This window comes from Mus caroli, unplaced genomic scaffold (assembly GCF_978045245.1).
Source record: "Mus caroli unplaced genomic scaffold, Mus_caroli_1 scaffold_15, whole genome shotgun sequence".
Classification (NCBI taxonomy): domain Eukaryota; kingdom Metazoa; phylum Chordata; class Mammalia; order Rodentia; family Muridae; genus Mus; species Mus caroli.
Window position 1 is genome coordinate 19,896,420 of NW_028227270.1, and position 21,799 is coordinate 19,918,218.

Consider the following 21,799-nt stretch of genomic DNA (forward strand, 5'->3'; position numbering starts at 1 on the left):
CTCCACAGTACGTTTCCTAATCTGGAGGCTTCAACCACAGCTCCACCTCAACCTCCACTCGAGTTTTGATTTTCTGGCAGACGTGAGATTTGTCTCCTCCTTTGCTTCTTAGCTAGAATCCCAATTTCATTCATATATAACTACCCCTTCCCAAAGCCCATGCAAGGGCTGATCTCACCCCTATGATGTACCTGTTTAGTGTAGGGAAATAGCCCATTTTCCCTTCCTTACTTTTTTCAGTGGTCATGTGATCTAATCATTACCAAAAAGACACATAAGAAATCTATAATTATTAACACTCTTGTAGAAATGCTCTTTGATTCTAAGAAAGAACTGCAGAAAGAGAGTGTCTTCTCTACATAGATTCCTACAGCAGCATAGACCATCTGGAACACCTCTGCATCTTGCTACTGATGTGAAGATAAAGCCAATGTTAAAAGCATGGGAGAGCAGAAATAGAATAAAGGGCTTTCAAGGCATTGCTAAGCAACCAAGTCAGCTTCCTCTGCCATCCACTCTGCCCCTGGGTTTCTAATTGTGTGATACAATATACTTCTTTAGGGTATAAACCCACAGGGTCAGGGTTCCTTGTATTTTTACTTGAAAGAACTCTGATTGTTGAAGGTCCCAAGGTGAATGGAAGCACGTGAGCACATCCTTTTCATTCTCTTCCCTGAGCCTGGGGTAGTGGAAAGATGCTCTTTGTTCTCCATTCTAGACTGCTCTGGATTACAACTCCTGCTTAACTAAAGTGAAACCAAGAGAAAGATGTCTAAACCAGTGTGCTTTAGGAACCAAGCAGGAGGGAGTAAAGATAATGGACCTCATGGATTGTGTTTCAAACACTGGTGTGTGGTAAGGAGTAGTCATGGCGCACGCCTACAGCAAACAATTCACAGTGCACATCCACAGCACACACCCACTGCTCACACCCACCGCACACATCCAAAGGGTCTTTCGCAACAATATCAGCGTCTCTTAGGGTCATTTCCATAAAGCCACATTACTCCACATAAAAGTCACTAAAAACAAGCCAAAGTTCTAGCCACTAGTTGCAAATAAAATAGTTAATTGAACCATTAATTAAAATTACATAAAATAAACCACTGAGTTCCTCCCACACATTAGTCACATTTCTCAGTACACCCAGCTACCATGTTGGACAGGATAGTTGCAGAACATTCTTGTTCCATAAAGTTCTAATGAACAGAGGTGTCTCTATTCAAAGTGAAGTGATTAGCTAAGTGAACCAACCATAGACTTAGAAAGAACCACAGGTGAAGGCCATTGTGGGAAGGAGCCAGTTGTGTAGTATATTGTGCATGTAAGTTTTGACACTGCCATATCTCTAATGTCTATAAATTTTAGCTTCCTCATAATGTGAGGACAATAATACTTATCAGGGGAAAAAAAAACATCCTGAGGGCTAAAGTTGATGTATATGAAACATTTATGAAAGTTACCAAATTGGTTGATACTCACTTACAACAAGTATGATCACTGCTCTTTTACCTGTTTTGTACATATAATGATGCAATATTCAAAATGTGATTCATAGACCAGCAGCTTCAGTGCTATCTGAGAGTTTGTTAGGAAAGAAACATCTGGGCTGAGCAAACAGTTCATTAGGTAAATACATGTCTTACCATCATGATGACTAAATTCAATCCCTAGAACCTACATAAAAAAATGTAGCTAGATACAGTGATGCAAATCTTGAATCTCAGCACTTGAGAGGCAGAGGCAGATGGATCTCTGAGTTTGAGACTTGGGAAGCAGAGGCAGGTAGATCTCTGAGTTTGAGGCCAGCCTGGCCTACAGAGTGAGCTCCAGGACAGCCAGGGCTACACAGGGAGACACTGTCTCAAAGGGGCAAAGAAAGAGAAGACCGGGAGGAGGAGGAAGAAAAAAGCATGGTGGCATATGCTTATAATCCTGAGGATACTCTGGTCTACACACACACACACACACACACACACACACACGCATGCACGCACATACACACACACACACACACACACACACCAACAAGCATACACATCAAAAAAGAAAGAGGGGGAAGGAATGGAAAAAAACAAGATCTCCAAATCTACCCCAGAACTATCACACCAGACCTTACATTTTAACAGCATCATCACACGATTTGCATATACATTAAGGCTTGAAAGCTGTGGGTGTGTACATGGCTGAAAAAAATTAAAACAAGAAAACTATGACCTCCTGGAAAGGACCAGAATACTAGGACTATAGAAATCTACATGACAATGAACCTCATACATCCTTGAATGGGTGATCTGATGGCATCCTCAAGTCCTGACAAAATATAAGCTATGTCTGCATAGGAAAGGACTTTCAGAGCCAACCATGGTGGTTCATAACTGTAATCCCAGCATGTGGGAAACTGAAGGAGGAGAATTAGGGGTTCAAGCCCAGACTCAGGTATATAGCAAATTTGAAGCTAACCTGAGCTACATGAGACCCTGTCTCAAATAAAAAGTTGATAAATAGCCCCCTAAAGTTAGTGGCATTAAATAACAATAGTAAGTCCCTCAGAATAGAAATCCTGACAGGGCAGGGCTTAGGAGGATGCTTAGCCAGGTCAGCTAGTAAGACAATGGCTTTACAAGGGAGCCAAATTGACAGCCGCAGTGCATTCAATGACTAGCTTAGGAGGCAGCACAGCTCTCGCCACTCTCTTCTGATTCAGGGGAGCTGAAAGGTTCTACTGAAGCCGAAAAGGAATCAAAACAGACCCAGCCATGTAGCAGAAGCCATGCAGCTGCAAACATCTGTGGACTACCGCATCCCACAGCACTCTACCACTACCACTATCCACAAAGGAGCTCTCAATTTGGTGTCTTCCATAGGAAGAACTATAGGTTATTCATGTCCATCTGGGGTAGTGTGTTCTTGGGAATTCTTGCATTACATTTTTGTCCCCAAAACAATAGTTTAAAAGCTAGTTTCACTTTCCATTCTATTTTGTTCTTGGGGATCATTCAATTACAGCCAAGCACCTTAAACAGCATATTAGAAGTCTATGAGAACAAAGTGGAAATAAGCAGACTTGGTAGAGATAATGAGTCTTTCACTGATATAAACTTCCCAAATAGTTTGGTTTTTTGTTTTTGTTTTCCCTGAACGTTGAGATTCATTGCTAAGGGCAAATAAAATGGCCACCGCAGAATGTGTCCGTGCACTGTGATTTTGATATCTACTTGATGTTGATACCTTAGGTCTTCAGAGTCAAACTCCTTTCTGTGCATTTGCAACCCCACAGTACAACTTTCTTGGCAAGGTAGCTCTCAATCTGCTTGGTTGTTCTTATATTGGAGCAGAACCAAAAGCGAAGGTGGAGGGGATAGAGTCTTCTACATATGACAACATTAAAAAATACTAGTGTTTGTTTCTCATTAAAATGAAGTCGGAGACAAAAGCTCCAATTGGATTTGGCCTATAGCCATTCGTCCTGAACACTGGAGGAAGAGAAGCATAAGGCAAGCCGATATAGACTTGGCACAGGCTTTTAGGGTTCTAATTTTGTACCATATTCTGTGTTCCCTCTTGCAGAGAGTCACATCCAAGCCTTGTACAGTTAGATGACTGTTCTTGTGATGGCCCTTTCTCCCCAGCCATCTCCTAACGGCTGGGAACACCTTGCCACCTCCCTCACTTGCCTCTCTGAGAAACATACAACAACCATTCAGCACATGTACCCATCCATTCACATGCACACTGGTAGTCCCTCACAGGCAGGCAGTCACACCAAGGATCCATACACTCAGATACTATGCAACTCCTTAACTGGCTCTTCCTTCCCCTAAAACCCCAACTTCCCTCATAACTAGGGGGGCAGGAATGGAGTCTTTCCTCTTATGAGATTATATGCCTGCAGTGCTGTCCATTTTTGAGACACTTCCTAAGCTCACCCAGGGACCCGAATGTCTGCAATTTCAGCTGCACACTATTGTGCCCAGTCGCACCTTCTGATCTGGGAAATGGAACAGCGATTACAACTGACTGAGACATACATAAGGGGAACTTTTTTGTTTCTTTTTGTTTTTTGAAACAGGGTTTCTCTCTGTGTGAACTTTTAATTTGTTAAAATTTCTTTCATTTTTTTGTTTTGTTTTGTTTTGTTTTTCAAGACAGGGTTTCTCTGTGTAACCCTGGCTGTCTTACAACTTGCTACCACCACCTGGCATAAATTATTTCTTAGTTTCACAAAATGCTACAATATAAATATTAAAGATTTTAATTACATCTTTGATAAATATATGTTAAGATCCTAGCTTCTACTACTGGTGGGTGTTGTTTTAGGTATGCTCATCTTAATATCATGTTATAAGCATGAGGCCTGACTGGATATGACTGATGTCATTCTACTAGGAGAGACACAGAGTCATACATGGAGAACCTCCAATGGGAGCAGAGGCAAAGATGAAAGAAAAGGATCCGTAAGTCAAGGAACACCTAGGACTCCTACCACCATAAGAAGGTTTTCAGCCCCAGAGAAATGTACCCTAGGGGGCATGTCCTGCTGCCAACACCTAATGTCTGACTTCCAACCTCCATGACTGAGAATCCATGTTTATCGTTTATGACACGTCATTTGTGGAACTTTGTTATGCCAACACTAACAATGTCTATAGCTGATATTAACGCACTCCCAGTGGCTATGAGATGAAACAGAGGGCTGTCAGCAAGGATAAATAAGGGAAAGCAAGCAAGCTATCCAGGTTAAATGGTACCCTGATATACAAATGTTGTCCTCTGTCAACCTAGGATCTCTTAGTTTGGATCTAGAAATGACTTAAAGAGTCCATATTTGTCCGCACTTCTACAAGAAATGTAAGGTTCAGACATAATGATAGATGGCTCTAGAATATAAAGACAATTGTAATAACATGTTGGGCATAGCTGAGTGTGCTCTATGTGTTTCTAGCTGAGTATTAGTCCAAGCCTGGTGGGTTTCTTGAATTTCCACACATGGCCACTGCTCTCATTGGTACTGTGTCTAGAGTACCCCATACTACCCTTACATTGATGGGAGAAAAATCCAGATTAGGAAGGAAAAGGATTTTAGGGGACACCATGGGGCACAGAAAACAAGCGACTAACTTCCATTGATGCACATTAAAAGAAAATTGGTCTTATTTATTACATCAACTATACCTATAAGTCAGGCACTTCATGAATATACTGATATCTAATTTTAATTGGTATGTTTTCACTGGATACAGTGTTAAGTCTCATTTGAAAAATTTATTTAAGATATAAGCATGCACTTTATTTATTTTTTTTACTTTTTATTAGGTATTTTCTCATTTACATTTCCAATGCTATCCCAAAAGTCCCCCATACCCTCCCACCCACTCACCTACTCCCACTTTTTGGCCCTGGCGTTCCCCTGTACAGGAGCCAAAGAGATCTGCAACCCTGTAGGTGCAACATTATGAACTAACCAGTACCCCGGAGCTCTTGACTCTAACTGCATATGTATCAAAAGATGGCCTAGTCGGCCATCACTGGAAAGAGAGGCCCATTGGATAAGCATGCACTTTAATAATTAGCCCCATGCCCTTCTTTAGACTCTTCCCCTCCCACTTCCTCCAGCTAGGCTCCTATCTCTTATTTTTATATCATATGTAAATGCTTAAATGTATGTAAAAAAATTCCCATGACTTTCAAATGAGGGGAAACATGTGATGCTTGTCTTCTGCCCTGACTTCTTTCTCTTAACATGATGATCTCCAGTTGCATCCATTGTCCAACAAATAAGATAATTTCATTTTTATGTCTGTCTAAAACTCTATTATATATGCATACATATTTTCTGTACCCATTAACCTATCAGTAGACACCAGGTTGATTCCATAGCTTGGCTCTTAGGATCAGTGCAGCCATAAACAAAGACGTGCTGTTGTATTTGTAGAATTCTGTCTTACAATCCTTTGGGTACATACTCAGAAGTTACAGCTGAACCACAGTGTGTGTGTGTGTGTGTCTGTGTGTGTGTGTGTGTGTCTGTGTGTCTGTGTGTCTGTGTGTGTATGTGTGTGTGTGTCTGTGTCTCTGTGTGTGTCTTGAGGAGTCTACATACAGATTTTCATAGTGGCTGAAGAAATTTCCATCCCCTGCCCCCACAGCTACCAACATTTGTTTTTTGCTTTCTTAATGGTAGCCACTGAAATCAGAGTAAGCTGGAATCTTATTGTGACTTTAATTTGCATTTCCATGGTAGGTAATGGTGTCAAGCAGTTTTTATATGTTTATATGCATTCCATCCTTTGAAAACTGTCTACACATTCATTAGCCTCTCAATGGGTTGGGTTGTTTGGGGATTTGCTGTTTGCTGTTTGGTTTCTTTGTATAATTTAAACTGGATAAGAGGGAAATCAAAAACAAAAACCAAAATGGTCCCTTCAACAAGTGGTCTGAGAAAAATAAGAAACCAGATCCCTACCTCTCTCTAGTGCTGTACAGAAATCAATTTAAAACAAATCAAGTACCTTACAGGAAGTTCTGAAACTTGGAAATGGCTAGGAGAAAGCACTTCGTGACCTCTATTGCTCACAGCATCCTTGGATACAGGTATCATATCCACTGCCAGAGTGAGAAAGCCAAAGCTTAAAGAACATAACTGAAACAACTACTCAAAGGAAGGGTTGGACTCGATCCATCATACCCAATTTTAATTCCACTTTGTGGCAGAAACACAATAATATGAAGTTCTTTGAGACATCCAGAGTGAAGGCTTTTATTACCAGCTTGAAAGCAAAAATGGCCACTTCCTTTTACATTGAGTCTAACAGTAGTCTTACTTCAATACTAAAGAATGCTAGAGCAGTATTCATTATGATGAATTTTGGCATGCACCTGGGATATAAGAAATTATAGTGATTTTTTTTCTCCTCCCATAGTAATAGATTCTCAAAGTTGTAGCTGGACCAATGGAAAATAGGTGAGACCGTGAGACAGTGAGACAGACTAACTTTCCCTTAAGAAGATGAGCATCCCTTTGCCACATCCTTTTGTGTCACTTCTTCTCTGATGTTTCTGGGAACCGACAAATAAACTTGAGCTCTAACTAACACCCTGAGCTGAGATCCTTGGCTCACTCTAAGGACAGCATAGCAGTAACCAGAAGAGCCCACATCTCTGAGGACTGCCCAAGCTTCCACTTGTGCACAAGAGACTAATACGTGTCCACCTTGTTTAAGTTATTAGAATTGTAGGATTCATTACCTGTATGTTCCCCACTGTGTCTTCACAGGCTAACTTATCCTGTTCATTACAAAAGTCTAAGACTCTTGAGTAAAGCATAGGGTGGCTAATTCCTATATATTTCCAACAAAGTTAATAATAAAGGATTTTTTGTAAATGAGGAGAAAGTAGAAAAGAAGCAATGAAGGAAGAGGAAAAGAGACAACAGGGGCTGAGGAGAGACCATGAGGTGATTGTAATCAAAATACAGGGAATGAAAAAGTAATAATACGTGTCAAAACTATATTTTGGGGGGAAATAGGAGAGACTTGGGGGAGGGTAGCTGGGAGAGGCTGGAGGGAGAAAAGAAGAGTGATATAATTCTCTTTCAATTAAAAAGATATTTAAAAGACAAATATACCAGACACTATTGTGAATGCCAACAAGTGCTTGCTTACAGGAGCCTGATATAGCTGTCTCCTGAGAGGCTCTATCAGAGCCTGATAAATACAGAAGGAGATGCTCACAGCCAACCATTGGACTGAGCACAGGGTCCCCATGGAGGAGCTAGAGAAAGGACCCAAGGAGCTGAAGGGATTTGCAGTCCTATAGGAGGAGCAACAATATGAACTAACCAGTAACCCCAGAGCTCCCAGGGACTAAACCACCAACCAAAGAGTACACATGGTGGGACTCATGGCTCTGGCTACATATGCAGCAGTAGATGGCCTAGTCAGTCGTCAATGGGTGGAGAGGCCCTTGGTCCTGTGAAGGCTCTATGCCCCAGTGTAGGGGAATGCCTGGGCCAGGAAGCAGGAGTGAGTGGGTTGGTGAGCACGGGGAGGGGATTAGGGGAGCGGGGGTTGGAGAGAGAAAAGGAAAGGGGATAACATTTGAAATGTAAATAAAGAAAATATCTAATAAAATTTATAAAAAAGAAAAATACAATTTCCATCTTTTTTCTCTTTTACTAATAATTTTGCTTACATAAGGACTATAATTTAGCCCCTCAAAATCATAAAATCATTTGTCTGTCACTGTCTCATCTATCTGTCTGTCTATCTATCTATCTATCTATCTATCTATCTATCTATCTATCTATCTATCTGTTTCTCTCCCTTCCAAAGCTCTCATATAATACAATGAATGCTTTGTTACTTTTAGCTTCTTATGTTTTCTGTAATCATGTCATCTGTGAGGGTGAGTATATAATTTCCTTTTCAATCCATATATATTTTATTTAGTTTCTAGGCCTTACAGCACGAGCCAAGACTTCCAGTACCCTGTTGAAAGACCCTAGTTGAAGAGGATCTCTCTCTTGGTTCCGGTCTTAGTGGGACATACCATACTAGGTTTTACATCTCAAGTCCTGTGAGATAATATCCTCTACAATCCTTATTTTCACATGAAGATACTGAAATTTAAAGACACTATGTTCCAGGTTAAATGGCTTAATGGTATTATAAATGAAATTTAAACTCACACAATTTGCCTGCAGAGCCTGGCTGAACAGTCAGGGCCCTTGTAGACAAGTGTCAATTTCTGGAGATACTGAGACTCTTCAACAAGCACACAGATCTAAGTGCGGATATGAAGGTGAGCACATGCTACATGAGATGGGCTACTAATTTTAGCACTTGGAATGCATTTGAACACTACCTTCATTGGTCACACTCACAGACTGATGATAAACTAGGCAGGCTTCTCCCTAACTAATAAAATTCAGTTATCTTTCTACTCCCAGGCTTAACATCATGTAAGTCAGTGAGATACTACTCCAAATATCTGAGGACATGGTAATTTTAGAAGTATAAACACAGATACTGACACCCATGTCTCAAAATGGCTTAGCTATTTCAGAAGGTAAAAGAAGAAACCAATTATTCCAGATATATTATGCTCAGGAGCAATCTATAATGACATGTTAGGCAGGGCATACAGATGGCAAAGTTTTCTCATGCATGTGGAGTTCAAAGGAGCAGTCTTGGGGGTCATCATCATGAATGCCACTCACCTCCTTAGAGACAAGTCTTCTCATTGGCCTGGAGCTCACGAATGAGGTTAGGTGGCCATCCAACAAGGCTAGATGTTCCTTCTCTCTCCATCTACCTAGCTCTAGGTTGACAGGTATGTACCACTTCACCTGTTATTTTTCTGTGAGTTTTAGGGGCCAAACTCCAAACTCAGGCTCTCATGGTGGTAAAACAAGTACTTTACCAATTGAGATATCTCCCTAGCCTGTGTGTGTGTGTGTGTGTGTGTGTGTGTGTGTGTGTGTGTGTGTATGTGTATGTGTGTATGTGTGTGTGTGTGTCTGTGTGAGTGTGTCTGTGTGAGTGTGTCTGTGTGGGTGACTCACATTTTCCATATCTTAAACAGAACTAGAATCTGAGACCTATGCCTCTGGGCATGGATAGAGAGCTGGTAGGGGGTGTTTGTGAGAAGAGCCAAGCATCTTATGGGAGAGTCAGGAACTGAACTCAGAAATACCAAGAGACCACTATTGGTATTAAGTTGGCACTACACTTTGGTTCTTCTTTCTCATAGACAGACAGTGAAGTCCTGTTTGCATTTCCTGTGGGTACCATAACAAAGCTCCAAAGGCAATACCTCCCTCAATTAGCATTACAAAGTAGAAAACAGAGGCAAGTTCTGGGGAACACCAATAATAGGTCTCATCTCTTCTGACTTCTGATGGCTTCAATATTTCTTGATATATGGCTATATCAAGCTATCAAGGCCAGCCTCTTTTAAGGTTTTTCTTTTTTGGCTTCCCACAGCCTTCTGCTCTGAGCCCTGCAAGTCTGTGTATCTTTTAAGTACCTAAATATGATGACATGTAGTGCCTCCCCTGTGATCCAAGATCATTTCCCTACTGCTCATTATATCATCCCTGCCTTTTACATATGTAAAGATTTTTTGTCATATTCAGTGGTATTCAAAGCTTTCAGAGATTGGGGACTGAGATTTAGAAATAGGACTGTTATTCAGCTTAATTGTGGGGCCTATGGGGAATTTTCCTCTGGTCAAGCCCCCTAAAATTAAACTATTATTCTACATAGACACTTCTCAACAATGGATCAGATTAGAACCCTGGATGTCAAGCCAGCATTTGAACAGTACATGGAGGTTGTTTATAGAGCTGAAGAACTATAGGTTTGATCATTTAATCAGCCCTAAAATGATTTGCATGTTTGTGTTTTATTGTTCTGGAACATAATTTATATGTAATTATTGCTGTAAAGAATAGATGTGAGCATATTTATGAGGAATTCAGTCATGAAATGTGAGATTTAGTGTACATTTTCTGAGGTGGGTTTTATTGTGCCTCCACCCACTCTCTTTGTATTTACATAGCTGGAAACTGTAAATCAGCATGGAGACCTTGTTTGCAAATCAGCATTTTCCTGAAGTTCTGGGGGGTAAAGATGGCACTGCTAAACTCCACAATGATCTATGTGTTTAGTCTGTTAACTTTGGGAGTCACACAATGGTTGAACTGTCATTGTCATGGAACTGTATTGCTCTCTGTTGCCACAGCGTGAGATACTTAAACCATGTTCAGCAATGTCGCCCTGGTCTAAATCACAGGGAGGAGCACTGAGCTGTTCTGCTCACTGATGGGCTGAGTATAATCCTGGCATTGCAAAGGGGACTTTGAGAGTCCACAGCTAGAGCTCTAATTAAACTCAAGGATCAGGTCTGAACCTCTTTCCAGTCATCGCCCAAGTGTGAGCAAAGATTCCAGTCTCTTCATTCGTATCCCAAACCAATAGTTGGCATCTGACACATTCATCATTTCTGATGGCCTAGACCAGTGGTTCTCAATCATCCTAATGTAATGGCCCTTTAATACAGTACACCTCAACTATAAAATTAATTTTGTTGCTATTACATAACTGTAATTTTGCTACTGTTATGAATCATAACATAAATATCTTTGTTTTCTGATGGCCTTAGGCAACCACTGTGAAGGGGGTGCTCGACCCCACAAAGGGGTGGTGACCCACAGGTTAAGAAGCACTAACCTAGAAAATGTACTGGGGCTCTCAATATTGCCTATGTGCAAGCTTAGGAAAATCTTGTGCGGAAAAAGACTACTTGAGATTAGTGTCTGAAAACCTACAATGACCTGCAAGAGAAAAAGAGGTCTCCAGCAACATCACACAGGGCTCCTGAGAACATCAGCCACCTCTCCCTGACAGCCCTAGCCAACCCGTCAGAAAGTATACATCCTCCTTCATCAGGATGTGTGAGGCTGCTTAGAGAACTGGAAAACAATTCCAGACTCCTCTCCACTGGGAATTAAATATATTCCTAGGAAATAATAAGTTATGAGGTTATTGAGGGCCTGTTTTTTTTTCCTGCTTGTGGGGACATTTTAATTTGAGAAGAAAAAAATGACTAATGAATGGGACAGTCTAATTCTGGTTGTGTTTTTCCCCCCATTTTAATGTCAACTTGACCACAGAAATGTTAATTTTTGTCTCTTCATGTCTTTTCAGGGTTCAGGAAGAGCAGTGTCACCAAAGGGGGAAAATCTGGGACAGTGACACCACAGGGGAAAAGCTGGGTAAAGCCTGCTACCTCCACCCACCTCCCAGGAAACAAAGCTAGACACGGCAATGGGCTCCCCTGGCCTTGTTTCCAGGGCTCTGAGTGGAGTTATTACAGTCACCAACAGGGTACTCATAAAGCAACGTTTGCCAACCCTCTTCGTAGTAGGAGACAAGGAAAACAATGTCCTTCAGAACCCAGAACATCCAAGAAGGCAGAGAGACAGGAAACACGAAAAGGAAAAGTTCCCCCAGAAAACCTCCCAATCAACAGACTTACAGCATCTGATTCTCAAGGTATCATCCACAGAGTGCAGGTCTAGACTCGAATCCTATCAGTATCCTCTCTCTTTAATGCACACACCAGCTCTGTGATGTCATAGTAAACAGTAGAACTGAGGTTAGAACCCAGAACATGTGATTCTTCAACCAGCTGTCCTCAGTTAGTCGTTCTAAAACTTCAGCATGCCCCAGCATCACCTGAAGGGCTGGTCAGACTGCTAAACCCACCCCAGAATTTCCGCTGCAGTGGGTCAAAGGTTCCCATTCTGAGAACCGCCATCTAACACTTCACTGTGATCGCCCACGATCATCTCTGAAAAAGCTATTCAGGGAAGGCTTTCATGTACAGACTGCTATTTTATGGTTTCTGTCCCCTTTTCTGTTTCTTGAGAGATTCTGAAAAGAGAATCTATAAACAATGGCTGGCATGCCCTGGAAAAGAAATAGAAGGTAGGGTGCTGGAGGCACACTTTCTCAGTTCAAATAAAGCTCTCTGTGGTAGCCCAGGACACCCGTGATCTATGACATCCCTCGTTAGGACTGTGGTTGTCTCCTTTGAAGTAAAGGTCTCTTTCATGTGGGCATGAGTTGATCCTCCCTAATGGTTCTCTTCCCTGTAGCATCATGCTTGTAGATCTTGTGGATATAATGGAGACTACTTTGCATTTCTGTGTCTGTTGAATAGCCTGGCCCCATCATTTTGATCCCACAATATATTTAGCTACTAGTGTGTCATCAAGTTGTACCTCTCTACTGCTCCCTCTGCTAGCCAGATTTTTTCCAGGACAGTCTTTCTCTGAGCTCCTCTGTGTGTGTGTGTGTGTCCCATTTTGTCCCTTCCTATGGACTCTCTGTTCACACTTTTCTTCTAGATTACTTAACCATTCACTGATTCCAAAGTGAATAAATGCAATACAGTCAACTGCAGTAGAAATATCCAAGCAGCTTCTCCACACTGGGCACAGATCTACCATGATTCTTCTTCCCACTCTCCTTCTCTCAATAGCTTCAACATCCTGCTCCCCCAAACCCCCAACACCCGACACACTCTCTCCCACTCATCTGGGATTGGGAGGCCATTCACAGCAGGCTATAATTCTATCCAACAATTGCCTGAGCTCCTGAGTAGGTAAGGTTTTCATGTTTCCATAGCTGTTGTGGAGACACTGTGGACAAAAAGATGATTTATGCTTCACACAAAAGCCTAGAAGAAAGTAAGAGTGGGACATAGAGCTTCAATGTCTACCTGTTGAGTAAGTTTTTGCTATTTTTGTTTGGAGACTGTGGCTGTCCTATAACTCACTGTGTAGAGCAGGTTGTCCTCAAACGTACAGAGCTCCGCTTGCCTCTGCTTCTCTACCTGTATTGGAAGATTTACAAGGGAGTTTTTCCTTAAGAATTTATAAACATAATTGCTTTAAATGGCCAAAAAAGAGCATCTTTTGAACTCCAGGCACTGAGTTAGGGATCTTAGCTATGCTCCTCAAATGAGTTATTGTAACTGCTCTTGAGAGTTTGGCTTTCATGCACTCATTTCATGGTAAAAGAGACACAGGCTCAGAAGTTATGTGATCTCCGAGATCAACTTGAGCTAAGGTGGGAAGTTGAACTGCCTTTCTTTTCCATCATGCTGACCTCTTAGAAGGTGCTATGGTGAGTGAAGGCAGCAAAGACAGACAACCAGGAAAGGGAACTCACTCAAGGGCGTAGCACAAACTCTATCAGAGGCGTTGGCATGGCTTATATAGCCAGGACGCTCCCAAATATTAACAACTAAGAGAAAAATCAATTGAGACAAATTTGAGAAGTGATGAGAGACACACTAATAGAATTTCAAGGTGGATCAGAGCACAACCTAAAAGCATCCCAGCTAAGGACTGTGGGCAGTACAGACTCCCATATTAACACAGTGTTGGCAGATGCTGAGGACACATGGCTAAGACTATAGACAGTGGAAATGTGAGCAAGCACAAGCAGAAGATGCTATGAGTTCAATCCTGCTAAGGAGGAAGTAGGATGAGCACTGCCATTAAATAGTATAAATTTTACAAATACATAGAACAGCAAAGATATGGCTGGGGCTGGCAGGAGTAGTAACAGAAAGAGGAAGAGATGAGACTGAAGGATGAAGAAAGAAAAAGGGAGGGCAGAGATGAAGGGGAGAGACGTCTAATGCCTCCACAGAACAGGCATGTAATTATTCTGATGTCTGTGGCAACGTGGATTTTATGCTAATAAGGGAAGCTACAAACACAAAATACCTTGGTAACATCCTAAGTAAACTAGAGGTGGGTTAGCAAGCTATCAGCCAGGGCTGCTTCTGAGAAAGGGACTGTGTAAACTGAAAAGCTGGGCTCAACTTTACACTTCCAAGTTGCTGCAAACAGCCGGGAGGATTATCTGCCTTCTCAGCTTGCCTGCTTTTCTCTGGTTCATTAGCAGCATAGAGCCAGAGAGATGGTGCCACGGTGCCCAGGCAATAGAGGGTGAGCTGTGGGGGCACACCTGCTACTCCTTTTATCATTGGCAGCAAATAACATTAAGCAGGATTTGTACCATGTCTGAAAATGCCCCCCTCCAAACAATCTCTGTCTACTGGGTAATGGTGTTGAGGAGCCCAGAGCCCAGGCCAGGGCCCTCCTAGACCCAATTCCATGCAACTATATGAGGGACAATTGGGTAGTAATTGAGGTTAATTGTTACTGACAATAACACACCATATGATCTTTTTACATCTGTTTGGTGAGATGGTTCAAGCATGGAGAGATGTTCCCAAGGGCACCACAGGGATTTGCCCTGTTTATATGCGCCTTACATTGATGGGTTGTGCACAAGCTAATGGGGCTAATTGTTATTGCTCTGATGGAAGCCCCTGAAGTATATCCCCACCTCCTGCCTAAATGTCAAAGCCATTGTCTTCTTGTGCTTTGGTTCATCCACACTTTGTGGTTCACGGGGGTGAGGGGGGGGGGACCCGAAAAGGAACAAGTTCATGCAAGTGGAGGAGGTGGAGGCTGGCAGCCTTGCCTGCCACTCTCTGTTCAAGAAGCATTCTATTTTTCAAATCCTAGACCAAAATGACTTTAAGAAAAGGAATCCGCCATGTTCAGGCTCTGCCTTCTAGCTTCAAAGCCTTTTACAAGCTGCAATTCATTAAATGAAGTAATCGTTTGAGGACAGTGGACCGACCTCTGCAGAGAGAGAGGCCAAGCCCTCCCGCCCCACCCTCTTTCTCTTTGTGTTCCCAACCAGACAGAGGAGGAGAGAGGGTGGAACACTGATGCTCCTGTGGTGTAGCCATGGCCCTCAGCCCAGACTCGCTTCTCTGGCTTCTCCCTGCCAGGGCTCCACGCTCCACTTAGCTATTGGGAACAGGCTCTTCCTTCCTGGGGCCACAATTATCTGCTTTTCACAGACAGACAGGCTGCTGCACTTTTCTTTCCTTCAGATAAATGAAGAGTTTCCTAGCCACAGGGCTCAAACAGGCTTGACATACATCCCGTGGGACAGATGTCTCCCTGCTTGGCCACTCCCAAGTCTGAGATCCAAGAGATGTGTCTGCTTCTTTGCCACCATTGTCAAGTGTCCCATACATAGCATGCAGATCCACTATCCCAACATATACCCTAACCATCTCAGTCAGGTCAGCTACTCGCCCACCCAACAATCCCATCCACCACTGCCAAATGAATTCTTCTCTAGAAAGAGAACCTTGGTTTGGCTAATGGCGGTAGCAGGCTACTAAAATGAGAGATGTCTATGGAGGTCCTGTGGGTTATTCTACAGTTTGGAAGCCATGTATCTTTGGCTTTCTCTTGCTTCACATGGACCCTACCCAGACATTTACTTAAGAGAAAGGGAGAAAATGAGATACTCATAAGCCCCAACCATGGTATATTAAATTTCACAAGGCAATGCTGAATTAATTTTTATAGCTTTTGCTCTAGTTGCCTTTGCTCTCCTAAGTCTGCCTACTAGTCATTTCTAAAGAAAGGTTGCAGTGACATAATGTCCCTTCAAAGGTCCATAATTCTTCTGTAAGAAGGCCAGTTGGGCCTACCTTCAAAACCACATCATTTTTAATCGTACTGAGAACTCTGAGGAGTTTTATCCACAGAGCAACCTCAAAGGCAAGAGTGTATATCAGAATCTTCCAAGACCAAAATCCTTGGGAGTCCACCTAAATACCTTCTCTCAAGTTCTACCCAAGATATCTGCTTCCCCAGTGTTCCCTTGCCTTCTCCAAGAATTGATGCTCTGCCTTACGTTTAAGACCCAGCACACCGCCCAGCTTTAGGGAGTCTCAGCCCAGATGGATATTTCCTTCCTCTTAAATTTTAAAATGTTCAAAGAGTTCAAATGTTCATACTTGAGTACATACAGAGTAACAAATCAAGCCATGTGTTTAAGCAATACTTAGGTTGGAGACGTCTCCTACAAGTGGCTTACCTTTCTTGCTTCCCCTAATCATAAATGATTGCCAGTATCAGGGAGGCCTGTAAATCACCAAATGGCATCCTCTATTGGAGATTTTTGTCTCACTAAAGAAAGAGCCAAGACAATGGGGCCACAGCATTCATCAGAATTCATTCCAATCTCTATGTAATAAGAGCCCTTCTTCTAACTCAGGACACTCAATGCTTTCTTCCCTCTGAGGATCTCCAGAGAGCCTCACAGTGTGAGCTGTCCTCGGTGCCCAAGTTCTTCACTATTCTACTGAGGTTGCTGGGGAGCAGGTGCAGTTAGAGGTAGAACACTTACTTAGAATGCTCAAAGTCGTTCTGACTGGTGTGAGGTAGAATCAAACGCTGACACGATTGCATACACTAGCGGGATTTTGCTGAAAGGACCCTGATATAGCTGTCTCTTGTGAGACTATGCTGGGGCCTGGCAAACACAGAAGTGGATGCTCACAGTCAGCTATTGGATGGATCACAGGGCCCCCAATGGAGGAGCTAGAGAAAGTACCCAAGGAGTTAAAGGGATCTGCAACCCTATAGGTGGAACAACATTATGAACTAACCAGTACCCCGGAGCTCTTGACTCTAGCTGCATATGTATCAAAAGATGGCCTAGTTGGCCATCAGTGGAAAGAGAGGCCCATTGGTCATGCAGACTTTATATGCCTCAGTGCAGGGGAATGCCAGGGCAGGGAAATGGGAGTGGGTGGGTGGGGAAGTTGTGGGGGAGGGTGTGGGGGACTTTTGGGATAGCACTGGAGATGTGAATGAAGAAAGTACCTAATTAAAAAAAAAGAATGCTCAAAGCCCTGGGTTCAATCCATAGTGCGCAAGTGCATACACACACTCACTCACACACACACACACACACACTCACACACACACACACCACTACTCAGAGTGCTAGAAGAGCCTCCCTAATATGTATATCCATATTCAGAACTAGCCATCATCACAGTGTAGGAACATTTATTGGCAATACCTGATGCTTAACTTCAAAGCCAAGCTACATGGAAGGATTTGGCTAAAAGGAAGAAGTACAAATGGCATAGGATACATTTCTGTCTCATTAATACATTCAAATTTAAATACTTTCAAACTATTGAGAATTTCATATATACATATTGTGTATTTTTGATCAAACCACCTATCCCCTCCTCTCTATCACCTGCCTTATCCCCTCCCACTACTTTTCCCTCCCAACTTGATGTGTTTCTCTCTTCTCCCTCAACCCTTGCCTCCCAACCTAGAGTCCAATTAGTGCTGTCTATATATGCACAGATATAGGGTCATCTCCTGGGGCACGAATAGTCATTCAGGTTCTGCCTCTTTGAAGAAAACTTACTATCTCTTCCCCAGCAGGCATCCATAGCTAATAGCCCCTCAGCTGGGGTGGGGCTTCCTGAGCCCCTCCCCAGTGCATGCTAAGATCTTAGCTGGTTTGCTCTTGTGCAGGTCTTGTGTGTTGCAGTCACAGGCATGGTGAGTTCATGTATGCAACAGCCTCAGCACGTCCAGAAAACAGTGTTTTGATCAAACTCATTATATGAACAGTTCCAAGAGTACAGAGGCCTTCCCCAATCCATTGAGAGAAAGTTGCTGGTGTGGTAAACATGGAAACTCAATAAACTTCACATTGATGAACTACTAACATCTAATGCAGAAGGCTAGTCAGGTTTGGTCAATTGTCCCAATGGTGATTATTTTCAAGGCAAACAGAAACAATGAAGGGTCATATCTTAGAATGGACTGGCATATTGGCATTTCCATCAGTCTGGCACAATTCCTCCCTCTCTGATCTCCATGACTTCAACCTTAAGATTATAACTCCATTATTTTTATGAAAAATATTCTTCAATTTAGAGTCATTTGGCATCTCCTCCTCGTTGAATCAGATTATGCATACAAGCAGAAATGACAGATTTGATATCCTTCATCTTATCCACTATGGTGCATCAGTTTGTTCCATATTGATGATACGGCTCTTAGGTATAGAATCATCTCAGAACCACATGGAAATGCACAAGGAGAAAGAATGCACAAAGCAAAAAAAAATCAAACACATAAAGAACAATAATACTGGAAAACTCAAGTCTGTTCATGATACATTGTAGGAAAAACGGGATACAGAGAAAAATTTGAAAATTATAATTGATAGGGACACACACATGCACGCATGCACCCTATGGGTCCTACTCATAGGTAACCAGCATGCTTTAAGTAGTATAAAAACATCAATATACATTTCAGTTAACAAAATATTCAGCAACAAAAAACCCACAAAAGATTTCATTTTAATAATACAGGCCTAAAATTTAAATTGCTAAGGGAACTATTCAGTGATACTTTAAAAAAATAACTCTTAGAGGAAAAAAAAAAAACCTCTCAAAACTGAGAGTAAAGAATAGTTGAGAGAGCTGAGTTCACTGACCCATCATCCTAGCAAAGTAGATCTAGGCTAGCCTCAGCTACAGAATGAGTTTGAGACCAACCTGAGCAGCATGAGACCCTATTTCAAAAACCTAACAAACAAAAATAATTAAAAAATAACCTGAAGAATTAATTATGAGAACAGTGTGGAGTCAATGTTGTAGTTAAAAGTATTTTTCTTTTTTAAAAAAATTAATTTACTAATTCTATAGGTACATATTTGTGCCTGAGTGTATATATGTATACAACTTGTGTGTAGGTAATCATGGAGGCCAGATGAGGATACTGTACCCCTGCAACTGCTGCGAACTGAACTTAAGTCCTCTGCAAGAGTATCAAATGTTAATTGCTGAACCATTTCTCCAATCCCTAGTAATACATTTCTAACACTGTTTAATAAAGTAGGAAATAAATAATATATTAAGGCTTCACTGAAGTGGTAGAAAAAGCAGAAAGAAAAAAATAGAGAAGATATTCTAGAGAAGATATTCTTTTTTTTAAAGCCAAAACTAAAATCAAAAAGAAAGAGTATATAAATAAATGTGAAGGCAACATAGATTTATCACCATTAAAGCCATGTGATATTGCTTCAGAAATGTGTAGACAAATGGAATCAAATAGAAATTGCCTTTATAAGGTAATTCCTATGTAAAGATGCCATGTACCAAGAAAGACGCATTTTAAGTCAATGCAGGATGATTTATCACTCAGTAAATTATCCTGGGGAAACAGGTCAGCTTTGGGGGGAGGGGAGGGCGTTACATTTCCTACTCAACCCCACATATCGCCCAAATACAGATGGATGAAGGGACTGCTTAATAGTCAAAATACTACTTCTAAATGACAGGGGAGACAGACAGACATTGCATTCTATAATAGAAACAATCTTAATAAAATCAAGCAAAGACATTCCCCTAAAGGAAAAAGCCTGATATACTGGTTATAGGGCAGCAAAAGTTATAAATCAAAAGTACAGAGGATGGCATGTTACAATAGTGTTTGCATTATGTAAGGACAGAGAAGAGATCTTGATGTATAAAACATCTGATGGAGCAGTTAAAGCGAGACCATGCTTATGGATGATATTTATCCATATAGTTAATCAAAACTAAATACAAACAGCACTTTATTAAACAAAAACTCTACAATTTTCATCCCAACAGAGATTACTCCATATGAAGTCTGCTCGGGATTAGGCTTCATGCAGAATGATGCACTGTACACTCTGCTGTCAGAAATAAAATTTAGAATGATCTTTATAATGGAGAGAAATAAGACAGCACATATTTAAAATGCAATGTGAATATTCCAGCCCAGGGACGTATTCTAAGGATATAATTTTGAAGGTGAACAAAGGCTTACATGTAAAATATATAATTAGGAAATGATAAATGCAACCTAAACATCCAACAATAGGAGTCTGATTGAGGAAATTATAGGATGCAAAACAGATGAAATTATATTCAGCTATTAAAATAATCTTGCTTAAAATATATAGTGCTGAGTGGAAAAGGCAAGATACAGTACACTTCTTCTTTTAGCTAAAATTACATATGCAAACACAAATACTATACATATAATACATACAAAATTACTATACTGTTAACATTGTAGTAGCAGCTGGAATTATTTGGATGGTATATGTTTTTCCACTAAAAATTGTTGTTTTCTATGTCTTAAACTCTACAGTGTACACGAATGTATTTTATAATCAGAGGAAGTGAATCCTTTATGGCAGTTGCTGGATGCTTCACCTACATTTGCTGGTAATAAGCTTGGCTCACAGGTCAAAATCAAGTCTACTAGACATCTTTCTTCTTACTTATTTCCTATGAATCCACTCCACCAGACCCCCATATCCCCAGAGTAGACAACTTTGTATGTGAGTAGCTATTTCTTGGAACCTCTTTATGGGATCAGAGTCCCTGGAACAAAGCCCCATCAGGCCTTGTGGTTGACAGCAGCCCAGATTCTTCTCCCTAGAGCCCATCGGCAGCCTACCTCCCAGAGGGCTCTTGTCCCTGCACGTCTCTCTGAGCCACAGCCAACACCAAGACAATGGAATCATCATAGCTTCTATGGAAAGTTAGCCAAGCCAAGAACCCAGCATGGTCAGAACAAAGTGTCTGGGACATGGTGCACAGGGCCGCCTGTGGTGGCTGCTCTCCCCATGTCCAGGCCTAACAACAGTCACATAGATCAACGTGACTAACCAGAGCATCTGAGGCCATCCTGGGATGCGGTTTTCACAACAAGACAATAGTCTCATGGCCATAACAAAAGTTAGGTTCACAGACAAAGCTAAAAGACACACACTGTCACTGTGTTGTTCACCCCACCCCTGTACCCCTTCCTACCCCAAACCCACCCTACCCTCCCACATAGCCTGTGCTATCCTGTCTTCTCTGGATTTCTGGTGGGACAGATGATATGGAAAATTGGTAGAGTGGATTCTACCCCACAACCCATTGTGACTTTAGCTTTTCAGTATCTCTTCAACTGGCAGCTGTCATCTGATCTCCAAGTCTTAACTCAGTCCATAGACATCAGTGTGCATGGTTGATAACTTTTCCATGGAGGGCACATTAGAAACAAACTGGAAGGTAGATGCATTGTGAAAAAGGGGTTCAACAACAGGTAATTTTTGACATCTTCTAGGAGCAACTGCAGAACTCTGGGCTGTAAGATGCAGAAAGGAAGGGCTTTATAAGCAGAAAGAAGGTTCTATAGCAAAAAGCAGCCAAAGAGTCTGTCCATTTGTGTCTCATGCCAGCTGGGCTTGAAGTTTCTGCCTATCTTCAGTGCTTCTCTTGGTAATGTGCTATGGATAGAGGAGGGCAGGGTTCTCATTTGAGTGGCTTGTGG

At 41.7% G+C, this 21,799-nt stretch overlaps 1 long non-coding RNA gene across 1 annotated transcript in view; it reads right to left on the reverse strand.

Moving 5' to 3' along the window:
* Positions 1-12,100, reverse strand: part of LOC110308674 (uncharacterized) — a 41,652-nt gene extending 29,552 nt beyond the window's left edge. The window contains exon 1 of the long non-coding RNA XR_002379594.1: positions 12,043-12,100. This is a non-coding gene — a long non-coding RNA (uncharacterized LOC110308674). The remainder of the gene's footprint in view (positions 1-12,042) is intronic.
* Positions 12,101-21,799: the final 9,699 nt, after the last annotated feature.